Source organism: Mus pahari, chromosome X (genome assembly GCF_900095145.1).
Source record: "Mus pahari chromosome X, PAHARI_EIJ_v1.1, whole genome shotgun sequence".
Taxonomy (NCBI): domain Eukaryota; kingdom Metazoa; phylum Chordata; class Mammalia; order Rodentia; family Muridae; genus Mus; species Mus pahari.
The window spans coordinates 91,602,221-91,613,597 of record NC_034613.1 but is presented as its reverse complement, the minus strand read 5'-3'; the positions used below and the strand labels follow the sequence as shown (position 1 = coordinate 91,613,597).

The 11,377-nt window shown below is 42.6% G+C and overlaps 1 protein-coding gene and 1 non-coding gene across 14 annotated transcripts in view; one reads left to right on the top strand and one right to left on the bottom strand.

The window, feature by feature from the left end:
- Positions 1–11,377, top strand: part of Atrx (ATRX chromatin remodeler) — a 141,714-nt gene that overhangs the window by 10,360 nt on the left and 119,977 nt on the right. The gene's annotated exons all lie outside the window — the stretch shown is intronic.
- On the bottom strand, positions 9,951–10,055 carry LOC115063176. Its single transcript, XR_003843067.1, has one exon. It is a non-coding gene; the product is annotated as a U6 spliceosomal RNA (small nuclear RNA).

Here is an 11,377-nt window from a genome sequence, read left to right as displayed (position 1 = left end):
TTTCCGAATTATTGGGCTGGAGAGATGGCTCAGTGGTTAAGAGCACTGACTGGCTCTTCCAAAGGTCCTGAGTTCAAATCTTAGCAACCACATGGTGATTCACAAGGATCTGTAATGGAATCTGATGCCCTCTTCTGGTGAGTGAGTACAGGGCGGCTTTCTTCAGACACCCCAGAAGAGGGTGTCAGATCCCATTATAGATGGTTGTGAGCCACCATGAGGTTGCTCCCCATCCTGTCCCAGCTTTCAGTGTAGTCGGAATAATAGACTCCTCACTTTTGGCTTAATGATTTCTTTAACTTTTGTTGTTGTTCCTTTGTATTGTTTTGTTTTTTCTTGAGACAGGGTTTCTCCGTGTAGTCTTAGTTGTCCTGGAATTTGCTCTGTAGACCATGCTGGCCTCGAATTCAGATCCACCTGCCTTTGTTTCCAGAGTTCTGGGATTGAAGAAATGCACCACTGCCCCCTGGCTAACCAGCCTACCATTCTTCCTTCCTTCCTTCCTTCCTTTCTTTCTTTCTTTCTTTCTTTCTTTCTTTCTTTCTTTCTTTCTTTCTTTCTTTCTTTTAAATAAGATTTTGTTATTGTTTCGGTTGGCTGTTTTATTTTATGGCATCGGATTGTTTCAAGTGTTTAACATTATGAAAAATCAATATCTGATCAACTAAAATTTGTCTATAAAGATCTTGGTATAGAGAGAATTGATGGTACAGAGATATGATGGGACTTCTCATTCTAATCCTTACGGCAACTGGTTATTTGAAATGCTGACAGTCCAATATTGTGTTATTCCCCTCTACCCAGTCTTGGGGTTGGGGACCCAGCCAAGGGCTTTGTGTATGCTAGGCAAGCACTCTATCACTGAATTCCATCCTAGCCGTTACTGGTCTGTCTGTCTGCCTGTCTCTCGTTCTGTCTTTGTTTCTTTCTTTCTGTCAATAGGAAGCTTATTTAAACAAGTTGCTTTACGTGAAAGGAGAACTGTCTAGGATTCATTTTCTTTTTTCTTTTCTTTGTTATTTTCTTAAGTTCCTTCTGGAGCTGAGGACTAAACCCAGGGTCTTGAACTTGCCTAGCCAGAGCTCTGCCACTGAGCTAAATCCCCGACCCCAGTTCATTTTTCCCAAGAGTGCTTTATCACTACTAAAAGATACATTGCCATACATGTAGCTGCTATATAAAAAAAGTTAGGAAATTGTCCTTGGTTTTACAATGACAAAGGAAAATAAGTAGCCAGGTGGTGGTGTCACATGCCTGTTAGTCCCAGTGCCTGGGAGGCAGAGGCAGGTGGATTTCTGTGAGTTTGAGGGCAGTCTGATCAACAGAGTTAGTTTCAGGATAGCCAGGAATACACAAAGAAAATCTGTCTTGAAAAAAGACAATTTTTTTTTTTTTTTTTTTACAGCCGAACAAGGTAGGTAAGGAGTTTTATGCTGTTGGGTTCATTTATTCCTGGACTATAAAGATAAGAGCAGATAAGCAGGTCACTAAGAGAAAAGGGGGGGTGTCTTTTCTCAGGACCAGTATCTTCCTCCAGACAATGTCCATTTGAAGTCAGCCAAAACAGAAGATTGGCGATTCAGTTTGAAGTAATGAAGCCCAATATGCTTGTCCATGCTACCACCTCCCCGCTCTGTGACCCTAATTTTTCAGACACTGGTTTCATGTGGTCTAATCAGGCTCCTTGTACTCTTAATTTTCCTGTCTTCTCCTAAGAGCTGTGTGGTTGTTCATATTCAACTTTAACCCTGATTTTGGTAACCTTTTATATAGTTGGTCATGAGGCTGTCAGTTACATATTGTAGTTTTCTGTAGCTAAGTGTATATGTGTGTTTGTGAACGAATATTTTCCGCTGCATGTGGTGGTGCATGTCTGTCTAATCCCAGTTACTTCAAGTCTGAGGCAGGAGGATTAATGAGTTCGAGACAAACCTGTGCAACATGGTAAGAATCTGTCTCAAAAAGCAAAACGACAAAACAGTATTTTTGGCTGGGCAGTGGTGGCCCACACCCTTGATCACAGCACTTGGGAGGCAGAGGCAGGCAGATCTCTCTTGAGTTTGGGGCCAGTCTGGTCTACAGAGTAAGTTTTAAGAGAGCCAGGGCTTCACAAACCCTGCCTTGAAAAACAAAAGCGGGCTCTGCTTATAGAATTTCATTTTAGGGGCTGGTGAGATGGCTCAGTGGGTAAGGGCACCCGACTGCTCTTCCGAGGGTCCACAGTTCAAATCCCAGCAACCACATGGTGGCTCATAACCATCCATAACAAGATCTGACGCCCTCTTCTGGAGTGTCTGAAGACAGCTACAGTGAACTTACATATAGTAAATAAATAAATAAATAAATAAATAAAAAAGAATTTCATTTTATTTGCTTTTTGGGTTGTAGGGAGAAGGGTAGTGCTAGGGGAAGTTTGCTTATTCAATGTACATGCATCATTTTTGCTCTGAAACTTAGAGGATTGTATGCAGATGTTTTGTTGCTGATGTGCTCGGGGACATTGGCAGACATTTGTTGTGAAGAGTAACCATTTTGCTTGAAAGTTGCTTATTTTGTTTGGCTCTAGATTTTGTTCTATTTAGATCTATTGTATTTTTGTCTTTTTGTGATTGAAATGATAACTCTGAAAAGACCTATTATTACTATAGCCAGTTCTTCTTACCTGGGGAAAGATTTTCTTGCCCTGGAAAAAGTTCTTTGAGATTTGCCCTGTAGCTACTATTTTCACATCCTGATTCCTGAGAAGTCTGTTTTGGCTTAAAATAGTCATACCTGTTCCTGGTATCTTTGACCCGCTATCTATTGTTCTTCATAATTTTTGTTCCGAGCATTACTGGTATGATCAGTAATCTACACTGTTGTCTTAGTTAGGGTTTTACTGCTGTGAGCAGATATCATGACCAAGGCAAGTCTTATAAAAAAACACTTAATTGGGGCTGGCTTACAGGTTCAGAGGTTCAGTCCATTATCATCAAGGCGAGAGCATGGCAGTATCCAGGCAGGCATGGTACAGGAGGAGCTGAGAGTTCTACATCTTCATCCAAAGTCTGCTAGTGGAAGACTGACTTCCATGCAACTAGGGTGAGGATCTTAAGCCCACACCCACAGTGACATGCCTACTCCATCCAGGTCACACCTATTCCAACAAGGCCATTCATTCAATCACTTAACTGTAATCCCCAAAGAAAGACCGGAAACCAGCTGGGCAAACTCCAAACTCTGCATCTCCATGGCTGATGTCTAACTCATTTTTCATCTTTGTTGACTGCAACAAAGTTCTTTCTCCTGGGCTGGTTCCACTCTCTGTTAGCAGCTTTCCTCAGCTTGTATCACATGGCTCTGGCATCTTTAACATCCTTGAGTCTCCAAGGCAATTTCAATGTTACAGCTTCTTGTTTCAGTGTCTGGGATTCCACTTGATCTTTTAGACTCCTCCTAAGGGCTGGCATCACTTCTCCAGCTCTGCTCTCTGTAGCACTCTAAGCTCAGGTTGATCCACTCAACTACAGTTGCTGTTCTTGGTGATCATCATGGTACTGGCATCTCCAATACACTGGGGTGTTCCACTCCAACTAGGCTTCACCACCAATAATAGCCTCACATAGGCTCATTTTGGGAGAAGGCCTCGTCAGTTCATCTAATAATACTTGAGTGTCAGTGAAGCTGGGCGCTGTTATCCCTTCATTCCACCACTCCCCAACCCCTCACCCTCCACTCCATCCTCCTTCAGCAAGATGGCTCAGCAAGTAAAGGTGAATGCCACCAAGCCTGAATTTTGCCCCTGAAATGCACATGGTGGAAGGAGAGAACTGACTTACAAGCTTCCATGTGCACTATAGCTCATGCTGCCTCCCCAGGACTGCAGGATTTCCTCTGCAGAGTCAGAGGTCAGCACATCGTGTGTGATCTAGCTACTAATTTGGTGCCTTTATTTATTTATTTATTTATTTATTTACTTACTTATTTATTGAGACAGGGTTTCTCTGTGTAGGCCCGGCTGTCCTGGGGCCTTGATTGATTGATTGATTGAGACAGGGTTTCTCTGTGTAGCCCGGGCTGTCCTGGAACTCACTTTGTAGACCAGGCTGGCCTCAAACTCAGAAATCCGCTTGTCGCTGCCCACCAGTTTGGGACCTTTATTTATTTATTTATTTATTTATTTATTTATTTATTTATTTGCTGAGACAGGGTTTCTCTGTGTAGCTCCGACTGTCCTGGAACTCACTTTGTAGACCAGGCTGACCTTGAACTCAGATATCCGCCTGCCCCTGCCTCCGGAGTGCTGGAATTAAAGGCGTGCGGCACCATGCCCTGCTATTTGTTTTTTTTTTTTTTTTAATGTTAAGTTCTATTGGAACATACCCAAGCCTGTTTTGTTTATGCTACCTGGCTGCTTTTGTAGCAACTACAAAAATCATTTTGTAGTTGCAGAGTTGAATAGTTGCCTCTTATGGTCTACAAAGCCTAAAGGAAGTGTTCTCTGGCCTTTTTAGAAAGTTCACTGGTTTCTCCACTAAGTAAATGCAGGAAAACCACACCCAGCCTAGTAGAGTTCATAAAAAAAATACATGCATAAACATGTATTCATGCCAAACAATTATTAGCTACCTCAGTTCACCATGTTAGGAACCACACCTAACTGCATCTTAACAGTTTTCCATTCCTTTCCGATAGTCTCCTTCTGTCATTTTGCAGTAATTCACGAGCTGCAATTGTTCATTTTGAGACAATCTTCCTTTGTAGGGAAAGGAGGTCTGAGCGTCACCTTATAAAGTCCATTCTGGCATGTCCTGATCCTCAAGTGAGTGTAAATATGGTATGTGCTACCATACCTGGCTTATGAACTGCTGCTCTTCTGAAGCTCGCTTCCACAGGCAAATTCCAGGTCTGTTTTTCATGCACAGTGTCTGTACATTTCTGGATCTTGTGTAAAACTGCTGTCATTTTGGAGTTGGAGAGATGGCTTTGTGGTTAAGAGCACTGGCTGCTCTTCCAGAGGACCCAGGTTCAAACCCTAGCACCCACATGCAGCTCACAACTGTCTGTAATGCTCGTCATGCCTTCTGGCTTCTTCTGCAGCATTGCTCAAGTAAGGTGCATAGACATACATCCATGAAACATTGCATATGTAGGATAAAGGGAAAAAGCCTGCTATTGTTTGTTCATTATTTCTTTATTTATTTCTTTATTTATTAGGGTCTTGTTCTGTAGTTCAGCCTTCCTTTACCACCTTCCACTCCCAGTTTTCTTCCTTGTTTAGACAGGATCTCACTCTGTAGTCCAGTCTACTGTGTCACCATCCCTTCCTGGTGCTGGGATTATATATATAAGCATGAGCCACCACATACAGGATTTTCATCTCAGCACCAGTACTTTCAGGAACTCATTTGTTATATTATTGGACTTACTGTTATCTTGTAAAAAGTACTGATTCATCAGGTATTTTAGGAGTATTGTGAAAGTCAAGGAAATTAATTGGCTATAAAGCAGATTAGTGTCAGACTTACTAATTTCTCATATTATTACTGATTATTATTGCCGTGTACCAGAATATGTTCTAAATACACTGAGCCAGGTGAATAGGAGCACTGTCCCACAGATTTTATGCTGTTCTTTTACAAATCTCTTAGGATATGCCCATCCAATTCCCATTTGAACAATTATGTTTAATACCTGCAGACTAGTGTTCCTGCCAGAACCTTTCTTTTTTTCTTTTCTACAGTGAGTGATGGAAACTGGGCTCAAATTGTTAAGCCTGCTGGAATTAAGTGACTGACTGTTCAGCCTATGTGGTACTTGTGTATCACTTTCTGTAAGTCTTAGAGAATATTATAGAACAGGGGTGGGCAGAATGTAAGAACTAGAAGTAGTAGCTGCAGAGATGACTGTTCTTCCAGAGAGTGAGCCTACATGTGCACACTTATGTACATAGGCAAACACTCACATGCATAAAAAAGGCTGGAAGAAGTGGAGTGAGGTAGAACTTCTTTTTTTTTTTTCTGTTTTTCTTTGAGACAGGGTTTCTCTGTATAGTCCTGGCTGTCCTGGAACTCACTCTGTAAACCAGTCTGGCCTCAAACTCAGAAATCTGCCTTCTTCTGCCTCCCAAGAGCTGGGACTAAAGGCGTGCGCCACCATTGCCTGGTGAGGTAGAACTTTTTTAAAAATTATTTTATTAGATATTTTCTTCATTTACATTTCAAATGCTATCCTGAATGTCCCCTATACTCTGCCCCCGAGAGGTAGAACTTCTTTTTTTTTTATTTTCTTTATTTACATTTCAAATGCTATCCCGAAAGTTTCCTATACCCCTCCCCCCACCTCTGCTCCCCTACCCACCCACTCCCACTACTTGGCCCAGGCCTTGCCTTGTGCTAGGTCATATGGAGTTTGCAAGACCAAGGGGCCTCTCTTCCCAATGATGGCCGATTAGGCCATCTTCTGCTACATATGCAGCTAGAGACACAAACTCAGGGGGTACTGGTTAGTTCATATTGTTGTTCCAGCGAGGTAGAACTTCTTAAGACTGTAATCACTGTCGCTTTAATCTTTTCTTTCTTTTTCTTTTTTTCTTTTTTTTTTTTTGTTTTTTTTTGAGACAAGGTTTCTCTGTATAGCCTTGGCTGTCCTCAAACTCAGAAATCCACCTGCCTCTGCCTCCCAAGTGCTGGGATTAAAGGCGTGTGCCACCACGCCTGGCACGTTTTAATCTTTTCAATGCCTGCTTTTAAAAAAAAATTTTTTTAAGATTTATTATACACAAGGACACTGTAGCTGACTTCAGATGCACCAGAACAGGGCGTCAGATCTCATTACGGGTGGTTGTGAGCCACCATGTGGTTGCCGGGATTTGAACTCAGGACCTTCAGAAGAGCAGTCAGTGCTCTTACCCACTAAGCCATCTCGCCAGCCCCTCAATGCCTGCTTTTAATGATGGTTCTTAAATGCTTTCACCTCCCTGCTCGACCACCACCTAACAGAGGTAGTGGAAAAGAAGGAATATGGAGAAGTGGAGCTGTTTAGAAAGGTTCTTTGGAACATCTGTGTTGTCTGGAAATCGTCAGTTAAGTTCATACGTTAGCAGTGGCAGCTCTACACACTTGAAAACTTTTCACAGGTACACTAGCAGTTCATTTTGATAGAGTCGGGATAGCAAATGTAGATCAGCAGTGATGGCCCGACCTAGCAGAGACAATCAGGTCTCAGCTGAATTGGCATGAGTCAGCAGGAGGGATTAAGACCAGCAGGGATGTCAGGAGAAGTTTTCTGCTCTGATCTCTCAACAAAGCAAAGATGAGCAAATAAGTGAGACCAGGAAGCATTGTAAAGCTAGCTCTATAAGCAAGCCCCTCTCACAGTCCTATTCATACTCTTTGCAAACGTCACATGTCCTCCAGGGGTCTTGTCTCAGCACCTAAGTTGGTATCAGCTGATATCACTCTGCTAATCCCAAATCTGAAGAAGTGGCAAGAAGCCACAAAAACTTTTCCAGAAGTTTTTTGGTGCGTTTCTCTCTATGGAGTCAGGACAAATTGAGCCCAATCAATACATGGGTGTTATTAGTGATGAATCCTTCACCACGTGCCCTTTTACATGTCTACTTTAAATTTATTTATTATATGTAAGTACACTGTAGCTGTCTTCAGACACTCCAGAAGAGGGAGTCAGATCTTGTTACGGATGGTTGTGAGCCACCATGTGGTTGCTGGGATTTGAACTCCGGACCTTTGGAAGAGCAATCGGGTGCTCTTACCCACTGAGCCATCTCATCAGCCCCTTACATGTCTACTTTGACAAATCATCCTTTCACCTGTGTCTGCTTCAATGGAACGTTCCTTCATGAGTCTGCCATATTGAAACATCTTTTCACTTGAGTCTGCTTCGTGTGGTTGCCCCAGCAAAACACCATCTGACACAACTGACTTTCCAAAGAACCCTTAAGTTTCCACTTTGCATCACAGTTGTACTTTAGAAAAAGGTTTATTTTTACTTATGCATATGTATGTTCTTTCTGTGTGTGTGCACTTGTGGTGGGTGCCTGTGGAGACCAGAAGAGGGCATTGGATCCCCTGGAGTTGGAATTACAGGAAGAGGATATGAGATGTCCAATGTAGATAGATGCTGGGAATGGCTCTTGTCCTCTGTAAGGGTAGCAAGTACTATTAACTTCTGAGCCATTTTCCCAGTCCTGCTGTTTGTTGCATATTTGATCCTACAGTTGTGATTATTGCTGTGGGATCAAGTATGGGCCTGACAGCATTATGCTTTTTTGGGGGGGGGGTTGTTTAGAACTCCATGGAAATGACTGCTAGGAGAGATGAGCTCAAGAGGCTTAACTTTCAGTGGGGGAGGCAGAGAGACTTCTTTAGTGGTGTGTAAATAATCCCTCACTAGGCCTTCTAAATAGCCCTACTAAAAACTTACTAGAAACTAGAAGAGGGGCGAGGATGGACAATAAAGGAAATCAGTGGGAACTGAAAGAGAATAGGACCGGCAATAGAGATGAATGATACAAACATATCCATATGAAATATAGACTTTTATATATAATCAACATACAATAATATAAAACCTGTACTAATAAATATTTTGGTTACTAATCCAGCCCTTTGCCTGGAAAATGGTTTTGGTCTTATTGAAAAGATATTTTAATACCCATTTATACAAAAAAAATACATGTAAATTAAAATAAGTGTTTTAGCTGAGACTGGTGGGACATGCTTGTAGGCCAAGTTCTTCAATGATAGAGGTTGGAAGACCAAGAGTTTAAGGTTAGTGTCTTGTGTGTGTGCCCTAGGGATTGAGTCTTGGGTAGGGCTTTCTGTGTGCTTACCATGGGCTAACCTACCAGTGTAAAGAACGATAGTCTTCCACCTTTTCTCTTTCTCCCTCTTTCTGTTTTGATTATTTTTATGTATGTAGGTGTGGATGTGTTTGGATAGGTGGTCAATGCCTGAAGTGGCCAGAAGAGAATGGAGCTGGAGTTACCGGCGTCTGGGAGCTGCATGGTGTATGTGTGTTGGGATTAGAACTCTGGTTCTCTGTAAGAGCAGCAAGTACTCTCTTTTTCTAAAATTTAGGCTTATTTTTATTTATGCTTCAATGTATGGGTGTATGCCACATGTGTTCCCACTTGTATAGAGTCTAGAAGAGGGTGTTGGGTTCCCTAAAACTAGAGTTCCAGGTTGTTGTGAAGCACTTGATATGAGTGCTAGAGACTCAGGTTGTCTAGAAGAGAAGCAATTGTTCTAACTTTTGAGTCATCATCTCTCCAGCCTGAAGCAAGTACTCTTAACTGCTGAGTCATCTCATCTGGCTTCCCACCTCTCCTTTGTTGTGGTGCTCAGAGTTGAACTCAGGACCTAGGACACTGTAGGGCTTCTACCCTGCCTCTGCTTACTGAGTTCCCAGGCCTGTATGTTATAGTCCCTTCAAGTTGGGGCAGTTGGGGCAGAATTGCACGTAATAGGTGGTATTGTGTGGCTCAGTACTCAGGTGAGGATCTCATGACCTTCCTCCTCCTCCTCCACTTCCTTGTGTTGAGATTATTACAGTTATGTATTGCCACTCTTGTTTATGCAGTGCTAGGGGAGAATCCTAGGGCTTGGTGCATGCTGCTAGGGAAGTGTCTGCCAAGAGAGCCACATCCCCAGCCCTGTGTTTTTTGGAGCCAGGTTCTCACTGTGAAACTCTAGTTGTTCTGGAGCTTGTTTTGAACTTTCAGCTGTCCTTCTCTTTCTGCCTCCCAAGTGTTGGGATTTTCTATTTTAAAAAAATCAAAATTTCAACAGGTACTTAATTTTTTCTGTGTATGGATATGTATATGCCACAGTAACTGTATGGTGGTCAACTTGTGGAAGTACATTTCTCTTCTTCCATTTGGGTCCCATGGCTTGGCATCGAGCACCTTTACCTGCTAGCTAACTGTTCCCCCTTTTCTTTTTCTTTTTTTAAATGTTGACTGTTTGATGAATTTGTGAATCAGTTTTGTTGAGGCCATGGTAATCTTCCCTGCATCATTCCAATTTCAGCATGTAGGCTGCCGAAGAGAGCCCTGAAGAAAAGATAAAAAGTTTGCAGTTATTTGTGTGTGTGTGATTTTGTGATGTGCATGTGAAGGTGAGAGGACAACTTGTAGGAGTCTGTTTTCTCCTTTCAGTATGTTATCTTTGGGGATAGTGAGGCATGGTGGCAAGTGTACTTAGTTATTGAGCTCTTGAGGTGGAAACTTCTAGTTCTTTGGAAAGTATGCTAAATGATGTTTTGCTGGGGCACACAGGTGAAAGGATGTCTTGCCAAAGGAAACACATGAAAGACTGTTTTCCTGAAGCAGACACGAGTGAAAGGATGTTTGGATATAGCAAACACATGAAAGGACCTGTAATGAAGGAGTATAACTGACCCCACAGACAGTGGGAGATGAGCACTGAGCCTTGGTTTGGTTTGCTCCCTCTTGCTATTCTTTGCTAAAGACAGGCATGTATTAGTTTACCTTGCATAGTGCTGTTGAGCTTAGCTTGTGATACACCTCCTCTGAGAGAAACTCACAGAAGAACTAACTGCTCACAGTTCCTGTGGCGGCTTGCCTCAGGCTGCTGGTGGCAAGCCTGGTGGTTTCTTCAGGATTGAACTACAGCTGCCTGGTGTCTGCTTGCTGAAAGGACTGGACCGGAGCTGCTGGTTCATGCTTGGTGTCTGCCTGCCTGTAGGGACTGGTCTGCAGCTGCTGCGTCAAATTTGTTTTTTGCTATGGGACTGAATGAACTGCTGCCCAAGAAGATTGAGCTCGCCCCCAAAGAATTATTGCTGAACAAGTCTGCTTCACCCTATCCTAATAACTTTTCTCTTCTACTACCTCTGCTGGGCTAGAGGAGAGACTGAACCCTTATTAAAAGCAGATTGCAAAAAAATTATGCCTACAAGCTCTCTTGCTGGCCTTGAGGAAGTGGTATGTGTATGTGTGTAAATGTAAGTAATTTATTTATTTAAAAAATCAGTATTAGGTGTTTTGCCTTCATGTGAATGTCTATGTACTAAATGTATGCCTGGTACCCATGGTGGCTAGAAGATGGCATTGGATCCCCTGAAATAGGAGTTAACGGACAGTTATGAGCCACTACAGAGATGCTGGGAACCAAACCTGGGTCCTCTGCAAGAACAGCCAATATTTTTAACTACTGAGTTATCTCTCCAGGCCCAAGAATTAATAAACATTTTAAACTTATTCTCTTGAAGAAATGGTATAAAACAGTAACAGGGCAGAGATATGAAAATCAGTTGAAGCCAGGCGTGGTGGCGCATGCCTTTAATCCCAGCACTTGGGAGGCAGAGGCAGGCGGATTTCTGAGTTCGAGGCCAGCCTGGTCTACAAAGTGAG